The 21,325-nt window shown below is 43.7% G+C and overlaps 1 long non-coding RNA gene across 1 annotated transcript; it reads right to left on the bottom strand.

Annotated features, from left to right (window-relative positions):
• Positions 1 to 12,821: 12,821 nt before the first annotated feature.
• On the bottom strand, positions 12,822 to 15,310 carry LOC124688152. Its single transcript, XR_006998440.1, has 3 exons — positions 15,122 to 15,310; positions 13,661 to 13,876; positions 12,822 to 12,924 (listed from the first exon to the last, which is right to left on the bottom strand). It is a non-coding gene; the product is annotated as an uncharacterized LOC124688152 (long non-coding RNA).
• Between the last annotated feature and the right edge of the window lie 6,015 nt (positions 15,311 to 21,325).

Here is a 21,325-nt window from a genome sequence, read left to right as displayed (position 1 = left end):
TAAAAACACAAAAATTGGTTACTTAGTTTGCTTTATTTAGTTTGCTTTATTTACCCTACGCACAAAATGGGTATTGTTGAGAATACTAAGTTGTGTGACTTCACTAGCACAAATAATAATTATTTCTTATGCACACCTATTGCTCCACACCTTTACCTACGGCGAAGGTGTGAAATTAAACATGCTTTCTTTGAATCTTGTTATGAGAGAGCAATTTTGGTGTTAGTTCGATGATCTTGCTGCCCCATCTTATCAGTTTGTTGAACTATGTGAAATGCAAAAGTATAAGGATGTAGATGGTGACATTATAAAATTGAAATTGTTTCCTTTCTCCTTAAGAGGAAGAGCTAAAGGTGGTTGCTATCTTTGCCTAGAAATAGTATTGATTCATGGACTAAATGTAAAGATGTTTTTATTGGTAGATATTATCCTCCCGCTAAAATTATATCTTTGAGAAGTAGCATAATGAATTTTAAGCAATTAGATAATGAACATGTTGCTCAATCATGGGAGAGAATGAAATCTTTGGTGAAGAATTGCCCTACCCATGGACTAACTACTTGGATGATCATCCAAACCTTTTATGAAGGATTGGATTTTTCTTCGCGGAACCTATTGGATTCAGCTGCTGGAGGTACCTTTATGTCCATTACTTTGGGAGGCGGAAACAAAGCTTCTTGGCATAATGAATTTTAAGCAATTGGATAATGAGCATGTTGCCCAAGCATGGGAAAGAATGAAATCTTTAGTAAAGAATTGCCCTACCCATGGACTAACTACTTGGATGATCATCCAAACCTTTTATGCAGATTGAATTTTTCTTCGCGGAACCTATTGGATTCAGCTGCTGGAGGTACTTTTATGTCCATCACCTTAGGCGCCGCAACAAAGCTCCTTGATGATATGATGATAAATTACTCTGAATGGCACACGGAAAGGACTCCACAAGGTAAGAAGGTAAATTCTGTTGAAAAAACCTCCTCCTTGAGTGATAAGATTGATGCTATTATGTCTATGCTTGTTAATGGTAGATCTAGTGTTGATCCTAATAATGTTCCTTTAGCTTCATTGGTTGCTCAAGAAGAGCATGTTGATGTGAACTTCAATAAAAATAATAATTTCAACAACAATGCTTATAGGAATAATTCTAGTAACAACTATAGGCAATATCCTTCTAATAATGGTAATGGTTATGGTAATTCTTATGGTAATTATTACAACAATAATAGGAGTGTACCCTCTGGTCTTTAAACCATGCTTAAAGAATTTATTAGTACACAAACTGCTTTTAACAAATCTGTTGAAGAAAAGCTTGGTAAAATTGATGTTCTTGCTTCTAAGGTTGATAGTCTTGATGCTGATGTTGATCTTTTAAAATTGAAAATTATGCCTAATGAAACTAAAGATATTAAGTCATTTGCTACAGCAAACGCTATCCAAGTTCGAATTAATGAAAATATTAGATTGATGGCTGAATTGCATGCTAGGTGGAAAAGAGAAGAAAAATTTGCTAAAGATAATAATGTAGCTAAAGTTTGGACTATTACCACCACTAGTAATGTTGATGCTTCACATGTTGCTAAACCTCCTACTATCAATGGTAAAATAATTGGTGTTGGCAATGTTTGTACTCCTAATGCAAAGCGTGCAAAACTGCCTGAAACTGCTAAAACTGCCGAAATTTTTCAAAATATTGGGGACAATGATCCCATTGCTGTAGATCATAATGGTTTAGATTTTGATGATTGTCATATCTCTGAAGTTATTAAGTTCTTACAAAAACTTGCTATAAGTCCTAATGCTAGTGCTATAAATTTGGCCTTTACAAAACATATTACAAATGCTCTCATAAAAGCTAGAGAAGAGAAATTAAACTTGAAACTTCTATTCCTAGGAAGTTGGAAGATGGTTGGGAGCCCATCATTAAGATGAAGGTCAATGATTTTGATTGTAATGCTTTATGTGATCTTGGTGCAAGTATTTTTGTTATGCCTAAGAAACTCTATAATATGCTTGACTTGCCACCATTGAAAAATTGTTATTTGGATGTTAATCTTGCTGATAATTCTATAAATAAACCTTTGGGGAGAATTGATAATGTTCGCATTACGGTTAACAATAACCTTGTCCCCGTTGATTTTGTTGTCTTGGATATTGAATGCAATGCATCTTGTCCCATTATTTTGGGAAGACCTTTTCTTCGAACTGTTGGTGCTATTATTGATATGAAGGAAGGAAATATTAAGTATCAATTTCCTCTCAAGAAAGGTATGGAACACTTCCCTAGAAAGAGAATGAAGTTACCTTTTGATTCTATTTCTAGAACAAATTATGATGTTGATGCTTCATCTCTTGATAATACTCTCCTTATCTTTATTTTATTGCATTGTTGTGCCAAGTAAAGTCTTTGATAGTAAGGTTGATACTAGATTTGGATTACTGCGCAGAATCAGATTTCTTGCTGTCACGAATTTGAGTAGGCCTCTCTGTAGGTAACTCAGAAAAATCTGCCAAGTTTCATGAGTGATCCTCAGATATGTACGCAACTTTCATTCAATTTGAGATTTTTCATCTGAGCAAGTTAAGTGCCTCTAAAAATTCGTCTTTACTGGATCGTTCTGTTTTGACAGATTCTGCCTTTTATTTCGCATTGCCTCTTTTGCTATGTTGAATGGATTTCTTTGTTCCATTAACTTTCAGTAGCTTTGGGCAATGTCGAGAAGTGTTAAGAATGATTATGTCACCTCTGAATATGTGAATTTTTGATTATGCACTAACCCTCTAATGAGCTTGTTTTGAGTTTGGTATGGAGGAAGTTTTCAAGGATCAAGAGAGGAGGATGTACAATATGATCAAGAAGAGTGAAAAGTCTAAGCTTGGGGATGCCCCCGTGGTTCATCCCTCCATATTTCAAGAAGACTCAAGCATCTAAGCTTGGGGATGCCCAAGGCATCCCCTTCTTCATCGACAACTTATCAGGTCACCTCTAGTGAAACTATATTTTTATTCCGTCACATCTTATGTGCTTTACTTGGAGCGTCCGTATGTTTTTATTTTTGTTTTTGTTTGAATAAAATCGGATCCTAGCATTCTTTGTGTGGGAGAGAGACACACTCCGCTCGTTCATATGAACACTGGTGTTCTTAGCTTTACTTTTAACGTTCATGGCGAAGGTTGAAACTGCTTCGTTCATTGTTATTTGGTTGGAAACAGAAAATGCTTCATGTGGTAATTGGTATATGGTCTTGAATAATTTGATACTTGGCAATTTTTTTGCTCAATAGATCATGTTTAAGCTTTTGCATCATGTACTTTGCACCTATTAATGAAGAATTACCATAAAGCTTGTTAAAATTTGGTTTGCATGATTGGTCTCTCTAAAGTCTAGATATTTTCTGGTGAAGTGTTTGAACAACAAGGAAGACAGTGTAGAGTCTTATAATGCTTGCAATATGTTCTTATGTAAGTTTTGATGTACCGGTTCATACTTGTGTTTGCTTCAAACAACCTTGCTAGCCAAAGCCTTGTACCGAGAGGGAATACTTCTCGTGCATCCAAAACCTTGAGCCAAAACCTATGCCATTTGTGTCCACCATACCTACCTATTATGTGGTATTTCTCTGCCATTCCAAATTAAATTGCTTGAGTGCTACCTTTAAAATTTCATTCCTTGTCTTTGCAATATATAGCTCATGGGAAAAATAGCCTTAAAACTATTGTGGTAAAGAATATGTAGTTTATGTATCTTATTTCTTATAAGTTTCTTGTTGAGCGGTAACCATGTTTCTGGGGACGTCATCAACTATATTACACCTTTGTTGAATATCATGTGAGTTGCTATGCATGTTCGTCTTGTCTGAAGTAAGGGTGATTTATCATGATCAAATGGTTTGAGTATGCATATTGTTAGAGAAGAACATTGAGCCGCTAACTAAAGCCATGAATCATGGTGGAAGTTTCGAGTTTGGACATTAATCCTCAATCTCTTATGAGAATATTATCTCGTTGTTGAATGCTTATGCATTAAAGAGGAGTCCATTATCTGTTTTCTATGTTGTCCCGGTATGGATGTCCTTAGTTGAGATCTATCAAAAACGAGAAATCAAATGCGATTTATCTCCTTGGACCTTTGTACATGCGGCATAGAGGTACCCCTTTGTGACACTTGGTTGAAACATATGTTATGCAATGATAATCCATGTAAATCCAAGCTAATTAGGACAAGGTGCGAGCACTATTGGTATTCTATGCATGAGGCTTGCAACTTATAGGATGTCTTATGCATAACACATATGAATTATTACTACCGTTGACAAAATTGTTTCTATGTTTTTAAAATAAAAGCTCTAGCACAAAAATAGTAATCCATGCTTCCCCCTGCGAAGGGCCATTCTTTTACTTTATGTTGAGTACCTACTTCCTTCTATCTTAGAAGAAAACACTTGTGTCAACTGTGTGCATTGATTCCTACATACTTGCTTATTTGCATTCATCATATTACTTTGTGTTGACAATTATCCATGAGATATACATGTTGAAGTTGAAAGCAACTCGCTGAAACTTATATCTTCCTTTGTGTTGCTTCAAAACTTTCTACTAAGAATCTATTGCTTTATGAGTTAACTCCTATGCAAGTCTTATTGATGCTTGTCTTCAAAGTACTATTCATGAAAAGTCTTTGCTATATGATTCAGTTGTTTAATCATTGTCGTTACCATTGCTTCGAATCACTTCATTCATCTCATATGCTTTACAATAGTATTGATCAAGATTATGATAGCATGTCACTTCAGAAATTATCCTTGTTATCGTTTACCTACTCGAGGGCGAGTAGGAACTAAGCTTGGGGATGCTTGGTACGTCTCAAACGTATCTATAATTTCTTATGTTCCATGCTACTTTTATGACAATACTCACATGTTTTATATACACTTTATATCATTTATATGCATTTTCCGGCACTAACCTATTAACAAGATGCCGAAGCGGCAGTTCCTGTTTTGTGCTGTTTTTGGTTTCAGAAATCCTACACAGGAAATATTCTCGAAATTGGACGAAACGAAAGCCCAGGGTCTTATTTTTCCACGGAGCTTCCAGAAGACCGAAGAGGATACGAAGTGGGGCCACGAGGCACCCTAACCATAGGGCGGCGCGGCCAGCATGGGGTCCGCGCCGGCCTATGGTGTGGGGCCCCCGTGCCTCCTCCGGCTCTGCCCTTCCGCCTACTTAAACTCTCCGTCGCGAAAACCCTATTACCGAGAGCCACGATACGGAAAAAGTTCCAGAGACGCCGCCGCCAATCCCATCTCGGGGGATTCAGGAGATCGCCTCCGGCACCCTGCCGGAGAGGGGAATCATCACCCGGAGGTCTCTACATCACCATGATCGCCTCCGGACTGATGTGTGAGTAGTTCATCCTTGGACTATGGGTCCATAGCAGTAGCTAGATGGTTGTCTTCTCCTCTTGTGCTATCATGTTTAGATCTTGTGAGCTGCCTATCATGATCAAGATCATCTATTTGTAATGCTACATGTTGTGTTTGTTGGGATCCGATGAATATGGAATACTATGTCAAGTTGATTATTGATCTATCATATATGTGGTGTTTATGATCTTGCATGCTCTCCGTTGCTAGTAGAGGCTCTGGCCAAGTTGATACTTGTGACTCCAAGAGGGAGTATTTATACTCGATAGTGGGTTCATGCCTCCATTGAATCTGGGACAGTGATAGAAAGTTCTAAGGTTGTGGATGTGTTGTTGCCACTAGGGATAAAACATCAATGCTTTGTCTAAGGATATTTGTGTTGATTACATTACGCACCATACTTAATGCAATTGTCTGTTGTTTGCAACTTAATACTGGAAGGGGTGCGGATGCTAACCCGAAGGTGGACTTTTTAGGCATAGATGCATGCTGGATAGCAGTCTATGTACTTTGTCGTAATGCCATAAGTAAATCTCATATTAGTCATCATGATATGTATGTGCATTGTTATGCCCTCTCTATTTGTCAATTGCCCAACTGTAATTTGTTCACCCAACATGCTATTTCTTATTGGAGAGACACCACTAGTGAATTGTGGACCCCGGTCCGTTCTTTTACATCTGAATACAATCTACTGCAATCATTGTTCTCTGCTGCTCATTGCAAACAAACATCATTTTCCACACCATACATTTAATCCTTTGTTTACAGCAAGCCGGTGAGATTGACAACCTCACTGTTACGTTGGGGCAAAGTATTTTGATTGCGTTGTGCAGGTTCCACGTTGGCACCGGAATCCCTGGCGTTGCGCCGCACTACACTCCTTCACCAACAACCTTCCCGTGGCCTTCATCTCCTACTGGTTCGATAAACCTTGGTTTCTTACTGAGGGAAACTTGCTGCTGTACGCATAACACCTTCCACTTGGGGTTCCCAACGGGCGTGTGCTATACGCGTCATCAGGTGGACGCACTGCTCGATGAGATAAAGCATGTAGCGCACGACGCCCTGTCGGAGGAACAAGACAAAGCAGAAGCGGCGTCGTGCCTATAAAAGGAGCATCGATACGCCTTGGCAAGCAGACCAACAAGCCAACCTAGCAGGTAGGGAGAGTTTCATCCCCATGGATGGAGTAAAGGGTTGGAAAATCTCCCATGGCGCAACTTCTCGAAGATGTCGTCGGTGCACATGCCCTACGGCATATTCGGAAGTTGCTCCTCAGGAAAATTTTCCTACAAGCCCGTGAAAGACTCCATCTCCTCTAACAGTGTTGGGTAAAGGGTTGGAAAATCTCCCGTGGCGTAGCTTCTCGAAGATGTCGTAGGTTCACACGCCCTACGGCATCTTCGGAAGTTGCGCCTCGGAATTTTTTCCTGCAAGCCCATGAAAGACAGAGGCGGGAAGACAGAGGCGTGAAGAAATGGCGGGAAGACACATGCGGGAAAGAACTGGCGGGAAGACAGGCCGGGAAGAACTTATGGGAAGATAGAGGTGGCCGGGAAGAACTGGTGGGAAGCGGGGGCGGGAAGATAGATGAGGGAAGAAATTGGATTTTTCTGATTTTTTGATATATTATTTGTATTTTTAACATTTTGAAATGAATTAGTTCTATTTTTCTGATTTTTTTGATATATTATTTGTATTTTTAACATTTTGAATTGAATTAGTTTTACTTTTCTTTGTTTTTTGATATACTATTTGTATTTTTAACATTTTGAAATGAATTAATTTTATTTTTCTGAATTTTTTGATATATTATTTGTATTTTTAAGATTTTGAATTGAATTAGTTTTATTTTCTGAATTTTTTGATATATTATTTGTATTTCTAACATTTTGAAATGAATTAGTTTTATTTTCTGAATTTTTTGATATATTATTTGTATTTTTAAAATTTTGAATTGAATTATTTTTATTTTTCAGAATTTTTTGATATATTATTTGTATTTCTAACATTTTTAAATGAATTAGTTTTATTTTTCTGAATTTTTTGATATATTATTTGTATTTTTAAAATTTTGAATTGAATTAGTTTCATTTTTCTGAATTTTTTGATAAATTATTTGTATTTCTAACATTTTGAAATGAAAATAATTTTGAAAAAAACCTTTAGTCGCGGTTGGCCTGGCCAACCGCGACTAACGACTAAAGGTCGCCAAGTATAAAAGCGCCGCGCCCGAACCGCCGCGCCCTCGACGCCGTCGCCGTGCCGCCGCGCCACAGTCATCGTCGCCGCGCCACCAGACGTCGTCGCCGCGCCACCAGACGTCGTCGCCGCGCCCGGACTCGATCTCGCCGACTGCCGCCGCGCGCGCCGCCCCTCGACGCCGTCGCCACGCATGCCACAGTCGACGTACGTGCTGCCGACGCGCTCTCCCCGCCGGCGCTGCTCTCTTTCCCCGGCGGCGCGCCGCTCTTCTTCCCCGCCAGCGCAGGCGCTGCCGCCAACACACACACAGCGAGGAGGCCGGGGGCGCGAGCCACGCACAGTACACGGGCGGCGCCCCCTCCATCTCCCTTTTTTTATTTAATTAACAAAAAATTTAACTTCACAAAAACTTTAACTTAACAAAATTTGAACTTCACAAAAACTTTAACATAACAAAATTTTAAAACAAAAAATAACTTAACAAAATTTAACAAAAATAACTTAACAAAATAACTTAACAAAAGTTTGTCTAAAAAATGAACTAAAATTTCACTTAAAAAAGAACTCAAATTTGACATAAAAATTTTGTCTTAATTTTTTTGACTTAACTAAAATTTGACTTAACCACCGCGCGTATATGGAGGGGGCAGCGAGCCCCTCGTCGCCCCCTCCGTATACGCGCGGTGTTTTTTTTTGGGATCGAGAGGGGGCGGCGAGGGTTATGTGTGTTGTCTGGGCACCGCCACCGCCCTTTCGCTACCGCCCTTTCGCCACCGCCGCCCTTTCGCCACCGCCCTTTTGCCACCGCCACCGGTCTCTCGGTCACGCGGTCACTACGAGGCGAGGTCGATCGTCCGCATATACACATCTAATACGCGTCCCCCCTCTCGCCTCCCTCGTCGCCCTCTCTCTTTATATGTAGAAGAGATGTGATAATGCTGGCATATACACAATTGATTAGTTTTTACTACATGTTTTCGGGACCGACATATGGCGGACGATAGAGCTGACCCGATTATGGCCAACTATGATCCGGAAGCTGAAGAACATATAATGGGCCTCATAAACAGCGATGTTCTTTATGTGCCGACCGAACAAGATGAAGAAGAGGATATCTCTTCTTTTCTGAACCTTGACGGTGAAGATGAAGGCCGTCAGCGAGATGATGACGAAGAAACGAACATTGTCGATGGAGGTCAACCGTCGATAAACGACGATCTTCAATTGCAAGTAGCAACCACCTCCGGCGAGGTATATATATACATTGAGCCTCTGGTGATACAAACTTACTGATTTGAATAAATATGTGTGTACTAACGCGCGCGACTCTCTTTCTTATTTTAGCCCTCGGCTCGTCGAAAAAATCGAGTACGTCATCAAAGCGTGGCGCAACCAAGAAGCTGAAACCAGGAGAAACATATACCATCGAGGTTGTCAGTGCAACCGGCAAGCCGCTGGAGCCCCAAAAGTTCTCCACCAAGTTTATCAACCAATGCGGAGCCGTTGTTAGAGACAACGTCTCGATCACCCTCCAGGAGTGGAATGAGCCAAAGAAGGCACGTCTTGGTTTCAGTTTTGTCGACAAGAGAACAAAAAAAGATTGCTGGAAAAAGCTTATGGAACATTTCGTTCTACCTCCGGAATACAACAAATTCGATGAATTCGGTATCGAGATTCCGGAAAACAAGGAGAGGAGGAGGCTAGTCAAACAGTTCGCTCTTCATAAGATGGCCGACGCATTCTGGAAATTCAAGCAAAATCTAGCCCGTGATTATGTCAACAAGAACAAGACTCCGGATTTCAAAGGACAATATGAGAAACTGAAATATGATTGGCCAGAATTTGTGAGGCAAAAGAAATCGGAGCAGTTCATTGAAATCTCGAAAAAAAAATAAGGAAAATGCGGCTAAGAAAGAGTACAATCATATTATGGGGCCAGGAGGGTATCGCCTTTCGGAGCCTAAGTGGGAGAAGATGGAGAACGACCTGAGGGCGCGAGGAATCCCTCTAGGTACAGAGGGATGGGACCCAAGGGCCAAAAGCTGGTGGTATGGGCATGGGGGAACGCTACACCCGGAGACAGGGGTGTGTGTTCACCGGAACAAAGCGTTTGAACCCACCCAATCCCTTATTGACGCAATGAGGGATGCTCAAGAGGGGACGATCAAGTTCAACAGAGAGAATTACGCACTGACAAAAGCCCTCGGGAATCCTGAACACCCAGGACGTGTACGAGGCAAAGGCGTCATTCCGTGGAAAGTAGGGTTCTCCCAGGACGATGACCCGTACGGTTACAGAAGCCGTAAGAGAAAGATGAATCGGGATGCAGATGTTGTGGCGCGGTTGGCATCGAAATTCGATGAGATGAAGAAAACCCTGAATATACTAGTACAAGAAAGATCGGCGTACTGGGACGCGTGAAGATTATCCAGCGGATCTCGGATGCCAGCAGCGGAGAAGCAGCGTGGCTTCCACGAAGGCCCCGTCGGCTACTGCTAATGCACCGACGATCGATATTACTGCACCGGAGCCTCCTCGCTACCCCGTGGACGATGTAAAGGAGATGAAAGAATGTCATCTACATTATCCAATGGGGAACATTTCCATGAAGGTAGCCATCGGCAGTGCTTTACCATGTTTACCCGGAGCACTCCACCACAACAACCCCATTCAAGATGGCTATGCTCGTGTCACAGTGGAGGACATAGTCCCAGGGTCTGAGGACCTGGAGATTGACATTGCTACACCCGAAGGGGAGAGAAGACTTGGGAATGTCAAGCGCCAGTTCATTCTATGGAAAAAGAAGTACATAGTGTTTCCAGGCGAGGCGCCAAGGCTAACAAGTCCACCCCCCCTCCGGTGGTGGTGGTGGCGGTGGCGGTGGTGGTGGTGGTGCTTCACCTACACCTCCTTCACGTCAGCCAACGCCGCCCCCCAATTCACCTCCGGCGGGTAAGCAAACGCCGCCCCCGGTCCGCCTCGGGCTGGTAGCGCACGCCGCCCCCAATCCACCTCCGGCGAAGAAGCAGAAGCAGTCCTGGACTATTAACCCGGACCCTTATGTACCTAAGACCACAAAGGTACCGGAGCCATCACTGAAGCCTCTCCCCACAAGGCCTTGGGAACATAGTGCCGAGGAAACTGACGCGGCCGCGGCTGCTCAGTATGAGAAATGGAAGGCGGATGTGAATGCGAAAAGAGAGCCCGAGCCCAAGCCAGTATTTTCTGAGAAGGACAAGAAGTGGGCCAAGTCATTTTTGAGCACACCGTCCCAAGCCGCGAAGAATTTGCCTGACGACTATGCACGTGAACTTCGTAGGCAAGCACTCATGTTGAAGGACAAGAAAGAATTGTCGGAAAAGCAGGAGAAGAAAGCCTTGGAGGAGGCCGAGAAAGAATTAGAAAGTAAAAAAAGCGGGAAACGAGTTGCCCAGCTAGGGGAACAAAGTAAACAATCGATCCCCCCGCTCATAGTGAAAGCCGCCGGTCCGGATGCTGAACTAATGGACCCCACAATCATAGCAGCTGCGGAAGCACAGGGAATGACTGTAACGGGTGCCAGAGAACAAGCGGACCAGATGGGTATGACTCTTCGTGTAGTGTTAGGCCTTGAGGAGGCGCCAATGAGTGAGGTAGTAATTACATATGTGCCGAATGGGCCTCTCGTCGAGCCTGCGCAGGAAGAGGATCAACCTCCACAAATGAGAAATCTGCTACTTTGGTACAAGAGTTACATAAAAACTAACGCCGGCAAAGATTATATTTATGCGGAAGTTAGACATGAGCATCACTTCAAACATTACTATGTAACAATTCATCCGAGTGAATTGTTCCAGCTGCTCAATCTGCGCGAGCTCGACAAATCTATCATCGGTTGCTACGTTCGTAAGTGATTTATTTCTACCCCATCTCGTTCATTGCCTGCACTATATATATATATATATATATATATATATATATATATATATATATATATATATATAGGTAAATTAACCGGTGCTCCTAGGTGCCCGGGCACCATACGTAGATACGCGTGTTTTTGCTTTGTAGTACACATACCTGAGGGTATACATACCTAAGTTACACATACCTAAGGTATACATACCTAAGATATGCATACTTAAGTGATACATACCTAAGGTATTGCATACCTAAGGTGTACGTACACTGATACGTGTATATATATGTTAGGTATGTGTAACTTGCATGTGTGTATGTTAAGTATGTAAATGTTAGGTATGTGTAACTTGTATGTGTATATATTAGGTATGTAAACCTTAGGTATGTGTAATTTAGACACGTACACTCCAGGTATGTACGAAATACACGTTTGGTGCCCATGCTCCTAGGTGCCCCAATTGAGTATATATATATTCTGCACCCAGGCTTCCGTTCCGAGCCGCGCCTTGCGCAGCCAGCGAGCCCGCCCGGGCCAAACTCCTGGCGTCGTAAGAAAGTTGCATGTGACATAATAAACTCTCGGCCCGCACGCTTATGCTCTCACACAGCATGATATGCGACGTAAAGTTTTGACGGAGCTAGTTCCAAAGGCGCATGTGAGGTAAGAAAATGTAGGGCCAACGTAAGAGAATTAGAGGAAGCCAAGCCACCGGTAGCTCCATGGGCCAACAACATATAAAATAAGGCTATCTTATGCTCCTTATCCTATTCACCTCCAAGCAAAATCACGTTCGATCGAATATTACGATTCATGAGAAAAAATCGCACTTACCATTCATGGATGTTCGTGTGATACAAGATGCCATTATTATGTGATCTTGATGGCATCTTGATTTCTTAAATAACAAAAAGCATGATACCAAATTTTGTTCTTGCATCATACTCCCTCTGGTCTCTTTTAATTGACTCGGATTTAGCACAACTTTATACTAAATCTGAGTCAATTAAATAGGACCGGAGGGAGTACTAGAAAAATATGCCCGTGTTATGCCACTGAAACACAATATTGAACATCTCACGGTTTGAAATTTAACATACATATTGGTACAACTATCACACAAAACAAGTCACAAAACCCACCTGCGACGCTGAAACACTCCCTATGTGACAACCCATCGACATCATGGCCGAACCACCAAGATGCCCATCTTTATTCCATCGTAGATGTAATGCCATCTTTTGTTTGGCTTCTAATTGATAAACTGTTATCAATCTACTTGCATACTTTTTTGAAGTGAAATCCCAGGGAACACCCCTTGCATCCGAAAAAATGAAGAGAGCATCGCCGCCATATACATGAAGGAGACTCCAGCGACAGGGGCAGGAAATCCTGTAATAAAGCGGGTTATGTTGGTTAAAAATTTGCAATGAACATGAACTGCTGGCGAATCAGCCTCAATAGTTCTAGGTAATAAAAAACTGCAACTTTGCCGGTACGTATACCTAACATACTTACACAATTTGTATGAGAAAATAATAGACTTCCGAGTTCATATGAGAAAACTATGTATGACAGGGATGAATTTAAAAGTAAAATTTGTTAGCAGATCAATCTTGAAAATATTGAGGTCATTCAGATCGCAGAGAAAGCTAGAACATGAATTAATAGGTACTGAGGGGTTCCAAGAAAAACATGTACATGACTCTCCAAAATGTAAATTTTAAAGAGGTGGTGCAGCTTGTTCGGTTTAAGCTGGGGCATGTCCAAGTACATCTGGTGACTGCCCAAGATGCAGTGCAATATGAAACTACTCAAAATGGCTGAATACTTGTAGAACTTCCAGCAAGCATTGAGCTATGCTATCAAGCTTTTCAGCAAGGGCAGGAAGACACCAATGCCCTGAAGTCTGTGATTCTGTCAAGTTGAAAAACCAGGGGTAAGGGCACAACTTGTCTCGATCAAAATTTACTTGGTGGCCAACATGTGAGCTTTTGGGATTCCTCCCACTAATATGTCAAGTTTTCAGTGCCATGTATGAGAAATTAAAAGGGCGCAGGAAGTGGACACAGAATCAACATCTTACACCATCCGTGAATTTGTATCAAAAGAAAATGCAGAATCTTACCTTGGTCTGGAGACCTTTAAAGAAGCTACCCGAGACAAATATTACTCAACGGGCGAAAACTACGAGGAGTCTTATGGCTGTCCAACTGCCCTGCTGCATCTGCATTAACTAGCGGATGGAGAGCAGATCCAGAGTCCATACCAAGAATTGTATCTCATGTAACGTTTGAAATGATCTTGTTGATGGGTTCATCTTCCTCCTCAACAGAAGCTATAGCTGAAAAAACAAACAGTACGAGCGGTGTTCAAGACAATTTTATGCTCGCAAGTCAATTACATGCAACGTCTATCATTCAGACAATGGAGGACGCCCGATATGAATGAACAGTCAAAAAATCTGTTATAAAATATTACTCTTAGTTTGAGGGTATATTAACCAAAAAAAATCAACCAAAACTGAAAGGTTGGGCGAGGGTGAGTACTCAGTCCACCTCATTGCAATTCAAATAACTGTACTTGAATTTGCAACTACATGAATATCTTGGTAGTAGCAACTAAAACAACAAAATTACATGATGTATTGCATCTGAAATGAAGATGGGCTAGGAAACTAGATGTTTGCGAGCGTTCCATACCAATATGGCCTTACTATTGAGGATGGAATGCAGCCAGGGTCACGGACTCTGTGGCCTATGTGGTGGATGCGAGTCTTTGAGGTGGATGTGATAGCCTAATTTTTGCATCAAGTAATATCACTTTTGCATAATATTAGCTCAACGATCACGTTATATCTGTTTAGAAGAAAGGTCCTATTTCAAAATCAAATTGAATACTAATGAGACCAAGTGGACGAATTTAAGATGAATCCAATCACCCAACTCATCCCTCACAAACACAAGGCAGACTTTAAACCCGAAGCATAAAAAAAGTCTCTAATCCCGAGACCCATCTGATTCTTCCTAAACTACAGAAAGGGTAAATTATGTATCACATTTAGCAGTTTTCTTTTTCAGGCATCAACACAGCTGGGATCTGCAGTGAGATATTAGAACATATCTCGTGTGGTAATTGAGTGAACATGCCCAAATGCTTTCACCATGTATCAAGAGGCAAACGCCATTTTTAATTGGTATAAATCCAACTTGAATTTGTAGCTCCGTAAACATCAGGTCGATGTGGTAACTTATAAAAAAAATGTGATACATACCATCTGGCTGGAACAGAGATTTGGAGTCCGCACTCGAAACTACACATGAATTGAATCTTCTTTCAGCTATGTTCGGCCAATTGATCTAACCAAAAACAGAACACAAGGGTACTTGCAACTGGATCTACCTACCAGATAACTCACTCTTGCAGCCACTGCTTGCAGCTATGTCAACCGCACAACTAAAGTAACTTTCTTAGTACTGATTCACTATATCAAAGAATTGGATGAAAAACCAAGATGGAAAAAAATCTACGTCATGGTCATTCACAATCCAGACTGCTCGCACAGACAAAATAATTATTCAGGCCTAACCTTTGGGGGAAATCTTGAGATCAGGGATCTTGGATGAGAACTGCAGGCTGGGGGAGCGCTCAGGTACGGAGGCAGATGTGATGCCATATTCGATTCCACCGGGCCTCAGAGGCATGCGAGCCACTGCTTTTCCAGCCGGCGGCGTTGGTTCCAGGCGTGGTGTGGACTCCCTCTCCGCCCACGCGAATCCGCTCACGCCGACTCACAGAACAACGCTGCCACCCGCCGAGATGTTGGGGACGAGGCCACCCACAGGCCCAGGCCGCGCAAGCAACCTGTTGCCGTCGGGGACAAGGCCACCCACAGCCGCGCACGCCGCAGAGGCGGCCCGCACAGCCTCCCGCAGCGACGCGCATCGGGCGAGGCCGCCCGCTTGCCCCGAAACTGTCGATAGTTGCAGCCGCTCGCCGCAAGTCGCAACCGCCGGTGCAGCCGCTCTCCGCCTGCCTCAATCGCCGGTGAAGCTGCAAATCCCCAGACGGCAATCACCAGTGCTGCCGCTCGCCGAAATTCCAGAACCGCCGGCCGCACACGATGCTCTCGATTAGACTGGGCTAGCTCGTAAAAGCGAACAGAAGTGGGGGAATAACCGTCGACGTAAAAGGAACAAAAGAAATTACATCACCTGGTGGCCGCATCGGGTGCGACGGAGTCGGTGGGCTTGGCGCGTCAAATCGACCCGGGTGCAGAATTACTTATTCTGCACCTAGGGTGTTTAATAGAGTTTCCCTATATATATATATATATATATATAGACAAAAGTTTTGGTATGTAACCTTACTCCAGTGCTAGCTATCATTGCCGTTCACGTGTTTGTCAAGATGCGTGCTAAGAATGGAGAAATCTTTTCCACATGGACAGATTGTGATTTAGTGGATCCATGCACTGATATCCAGACAGCGCCGTCAGGGCACGGGCAGGTTCCGGCCGAGACTGAGCGCTCTGAGCATCAGAGCCGTTGGGCTCGTCCGATACCATTGTCTAGCCGCTGGGCTTGTCTTTTACTGCTTGTCTGCATATAAGCCCTGTGCGTCGCCTTGGTCAAAGTAGAGTAACAGTTTTTTCTCACCGCTCCCACAACCTCATCTCCTCGCCCTCCTCACCTACCATCCGACGCCGCCGAGCCGAGCAACCATCGCCGTGAGTCTCCGTTCCAACGGCGTCGACGGACCAGCGGGCGAAGCAAGATTTCCCTGGAATCTCGACCGGCCAGAAGCACCTCCCGCGCATCACCGGCGAGCCTCCGCGCACCTCCACGATCTATTTGCGTATTGCCGGCGGTGCAAGCTCGACCGGCCAGAGGTGGCTCCCGTGTATCGCCGGCGATCCACATCTCCCCTCCTCGATCTATTGCGCGTTATCGGCTGGCCACCGCGCTTCTCCCCGAGATCCTGTGCGTCGCCTGCGAGCAACTGCGCTCCTTCCTCAACATCCCCGCCTTTCCGCTGCCGAGCGGTTGGTCCTCTGCGCAGCAGCCCAGGGCAAGGTTCGTCCGTCACCCGCGTCGGGACGCACCTTCCTGCTGCTTCCGTCCGTCAGGTACGCCGTACGCGAGGCTGGATCTTGAACTCAGAGAAAAATCGAGTGTGGTGTTGCCCGCGAGGAAGAAATCCATCCGGCCACGCTGGAGGGATGTCGTGCGGGAGGCGAGAGCGCCGGGTTAGAGTACCGGGGGATGCGAGCTCGTGGCATCACCCGCGGCCTCTGAGCTCGGAGCGTTTTACCCCGTGCTCAACCAGCACGACCACCGTCGCCTCCTGTGCCGCACAGCCGTATGGGAAGGAGACATCTCTGTTCGCGCCGTCGTTTCCTGTTCCTAGTCGTTTCCTGTTCGACGGCAACTGATTTCTTTTGTGAAAGCCTTCTTCCCTTCTGTTTATTCGTGGAAATATATTTCGCTTTCTTCCCCGTCCATTGCTGTCTACCATGTACTGTAGTATTTATGTGAATGCCCGAGAGAAAAGATCAACTGCTGAATTATGTTCGTGTGCCTTCTCTGTTTATTCGTGGGAATTTGTTTCGCTTTCTTCCCCGTCCATTGCTGTCTACCATGTATTTGTGTGGATGCCCGAAAGAAGAGATCAACTGCTGTATGTTCGTGTGCCTTGTGCATGAACTTTTGCCTTGCTGCTCGTAGGTGGCTGTAATTGTTTACCTGCATTTATTCCCCAATCAATATTGCCCATGGTTCACTGTAACTACAATCAGACTGCCAAGTTCAGCAGAACACAACCACCACAGCGAACCAGGCTCAGTTAGATTTTGGTGTATCAGATGTGTAGGCAAATCACAGCAGCTAAATCGAGATGGACTGTTTTAGTCAGGCTCTGAAACTCATCAACCTAACCAGAATTTAGGTCATTTTCGCCTAGCTAATATCCTCTCCAATGGAAGCTAACATCAGGCAAGCACTGCAGACACATATAAAATAACATGTGACATCATACGGGCCGATTTGCAAGTGTGATTATTAGTAATTTAGGTACTTTACCATTTCAATGGGGGTCGGATCTATTTTTAGATGAGGTGTTTCAATATCTAAGTTGTGGTGCTGAATAAAATAACTAGTTATTGAATGACATGCGACATCGTACGATTTTCTTTAGTTCTAGGTACTTTACTATTTCCACCGAGGTGCTTGATGTATTGTTAGGAGGGTGCTAGAATATTTAAGTTTCGGTGCTGAATAATTTGTCTAACATATGCAAGTGTGATTATTAGTCTAATAGGTACTTTACTATTTCAATGAGGGTCGGCTGTATTTTTAGAGGGGGTGCTTCAATGTTTAAGTTGTGGTACCGAAAACCCCTTTTATGAAACCGGGGTCGGATGTATTTTAGTGGGGTGCTTAATACTTAGGTTGTGGTGCTGAGTAATTTGGGAGGCCGATCAAATTACATGTGACATCGTACTTGACGGTTTATTTAAGTTCTAGGTACTTCACTATTTCAACCAAGGTGCTGGATGTTTTGGTAGGAGGGTGCTAGAATACTAAAATGCTGGTGCCGAATAATTTGATCAGCCTAGGAAATGACATAAGACATCGTACTTGAAAAATTTGCAAGTGTGATTATTCGTTACTTAGGTACTTTAATATTACAATCGGGGTCGGGATGTATTTTTAGTAGGGTGCTCAATACTTAGGTTGTGGTGCTGAGTAATTTTATCAGCCTATGAAATAACATGTGACATCGTACTTGACAGTTTATTTAAGTTCTAGGTACTTCACTATTTCAACCAAGGTGCTGGGTGTATTTGTAGGAGGGTGCTAGAATACTAAAGTTCTGGTGCTGAATAATTTGATCGGCCTCTGAAAGGACATGCGACATCGTATAAAATGACTTATAGGAGGGTGCTTTTAGGTACTTAACAATTTCATCTGTGTACCAGATGAACGTATAGGATGGTGCTTGAAATGTTAAGTTGTGGTGCCGAATAATTTTCCGTGACCTACAAAATGACTTTTGACATCGGACCAACCATATGCAAGTTTGATTATCTTTTTTATTGAGTACACTTTTAGGTACTTTGGGATTTCAACCGGGTACCAGATGTTTTTTTAGGAGGGTTCGTTAAAAGATTTGTTCTGGTGCCGGATAATTGTGCTTGACCTACAAAATGACTTTCGGCATCAGACCCACCTTAGGAAATTTTGATTACATTTTTAGGTACTTAACCATGGCAACCGGGTGCCGAACGATTTATAGGAGAGTGCTTGAAAAGGTAAGTTGTAATGAGGATTTTTTTTCTTGACCTACAAAATGACTCGCGACATCGGGTGTGTCCATATGCAAGTGCATTTATCTTCTGAGTACATGTGTATAGGTACTTCGGAGTTTCAACCGGGTGATGGATGAACTTATAGGAGGGTGCTTCAAATGTTAAGTTGTGGTGCCGAATAATTTTTCTTGACCTATCAAATGACTTTTGACATCGGACCTACCATATGCAAGTTTAATTGGGTGCCGGATGTATTTTTAGGAGGGTGCCTTACAAGATATGTTTTGGTGCTGAATAATTTTGCTTGACCTACAAAATAACTTTTGGCATCAGACCTACCTTAGGAAATTTTGATTATATTTTTAGGTACTTAACAATTGCAACCGGGTGCAGGATATATTTTTAGGAGGGTGCATTAAAAGATATGTTGGTTGTATTCTCGAAAAAAGATATCTTGGTAGGGTACATATGTAACTAAGAGCATCTCTAACAGAGCCCGTAAATCCCGCCGGAACTGAACTTTTCCGGTGGATTTACGGGTTTGGTCGTAACGCGCGCAGATCAGCGCCCGAATACATGGTCCGGCCCGAATCGGAAGTTCGGGGGACCGAGAAACTCCCCGCACGACCCCTATTAAAAGGGTTCGCGGAGGGGAGTTCGGTTCGCAAACCCTACTCCCCTCCGCCGCCGCCGCCTGCGTCCGCTCCGACGAGCGATTCCGGACGCTTCGACGCCGCTCCGCCGCTTCGGCCAGCTCCCCTCCATCCGGAATGACGCGTGCAAGACGCGTGGGTAGGGGAGGTGGCCGATCCAGCGCCGAAAGGTCAACTCGGCGTCCGTCGGGTGCACGGGCGTCGTTGGAGCTCGCCAGGCGTAGGCGCTGCAACGGCGCGTGGAAGCGGGCCGGCTGGAAGTGGCCGGAGATGATGGCGTACCTGCAAGCACGCGCGGAGGAGGCGCCGGAAGGAGAAGCGGAGGCACCCCCACTGTCGGCACGTGCAGCCCTCCTCTGCCGGCGCTGCCCCCGCACGGCGACGATGACGACGACGCCAACGGGCCGCCTCTAGCGTGTGGGAGCACCTCCGAGGCGGCGGTCGTCGAGGTGGCGGCGGTTGTCGTCGCCTAGGAAGAACCAGCGAGCAAAAACCCTCCGCCGGCGACATTAGTGCCCCGGTGACAGTATAGTCACTTCAGGGACTAAATATAGTTTAATTAGGTCTGTAGTTCGTAATGTAGGTGAAATATGCATGTATTTTTCCCTAGTATTGTAAAATTTATGAACGAATTCAGCTTCATCCGATGAAATCGAGTGCGATCGCAAAATTTGGTTTTCCGTGACGTTTGATTTCATCGAGTTCGGCTCACGTTTTCGATTTCTATTCTGCGCCGTCGCTAAATCCACAACCAAATTATTTTTTGAGAGATCGAACTCGCTTTTTTCGGTTCCAACAAATATGGGCTCTGTTAGAGATGTTCTAGCCCAGCAAAAGTGCGAGGCAGCTCAATCGTGCACGTAGCCACGAATGCATAGACGCTTTCTTTCCATTATGTGCTATGAAATGGTAGACGGCAAACCGTTGCCACCGTGTCGTGAGGGCCATTCTCTTATGGTGCGCGACACACGGCGCGCTCTCGGCCGGCGCAGGCGTTCACACGGCAACAGCGAGCAGCTAGCTCCTCGTCCCATCGGCAGCAGCGCTGCCAGCACACACACGCACTGGGAGATATCCACTGCGGTACCGGCCCAACATGGTTGCAATTTCAAATTCAACCGGAAACACAGATCTGCTTGAATGACAAAATGCCGCAACGGGAAACATTTGCGGTCAGATAGGCCTGCAAAGCCCAGGGATGCAGCGCTTGGACTGTATTGCTTTGGTTTGAAATTTCTGCAGGTCTGTGGCCCAACGCTCTGCCCAGCCCTGTATAAGTAGGTGCTTTTTGAATTCAATATGAATCCTCACATCACAACATACACCAAAGTAGCAAACAATTTCAAATATCCTGCAGGCTCTGCTACATGCGGCAGAAAACAAGGAGAGAGAAAATGCCTTTAGCTCACTTTCTATGGATCACACTACAAACTAGTAGAAGAAAAGAAGTACAAATCTCAAAGCACATGGACGGTAATGATAGCGTGCGCTGGGGTAAGGTTACATACCATATATATATATATATATATATATATATATATATATATATATATATATATATATATATATATATATATATATATATATATATATATATATATATATATATATATATATCTGACACTATTCTGCAACCGGTTGCAGAATAATATTCTGAGCACCGACTTGAACTTCCCTGGACACAAGGTTGTACTTCCCGGATAACAGGGTTCAACTTTCTGTCGAACTTACTTGAACTTCCCGTTTTCTTCAGAGGTACTGATTATACCTCGAGTTTCTCAACCGTTTGTCGGAACCATGCAAATGATATACCGTTGGATAGATAATGAAA

Source organism: Lolium rigidum, chromosome 2, assembly GCF_022539505.1.
Source record: "Lolium rigidum isolate FL_2022 chromosome 2, APGP_CSIRO_Lrig_0.1, whole genome shotgun sequence".
Lineage (NCBI taxonomy): Eukaryota > Viridiplantae > Streptophyta > Magnoliopsida > Poales > Poaceae > Lolium > Lolium rigidum.
The sequence above is the reverse complement of the archived record's forward strand: the minus strand, read 5'-3'. Positions and strand labels throughout refer to the sequence as shown.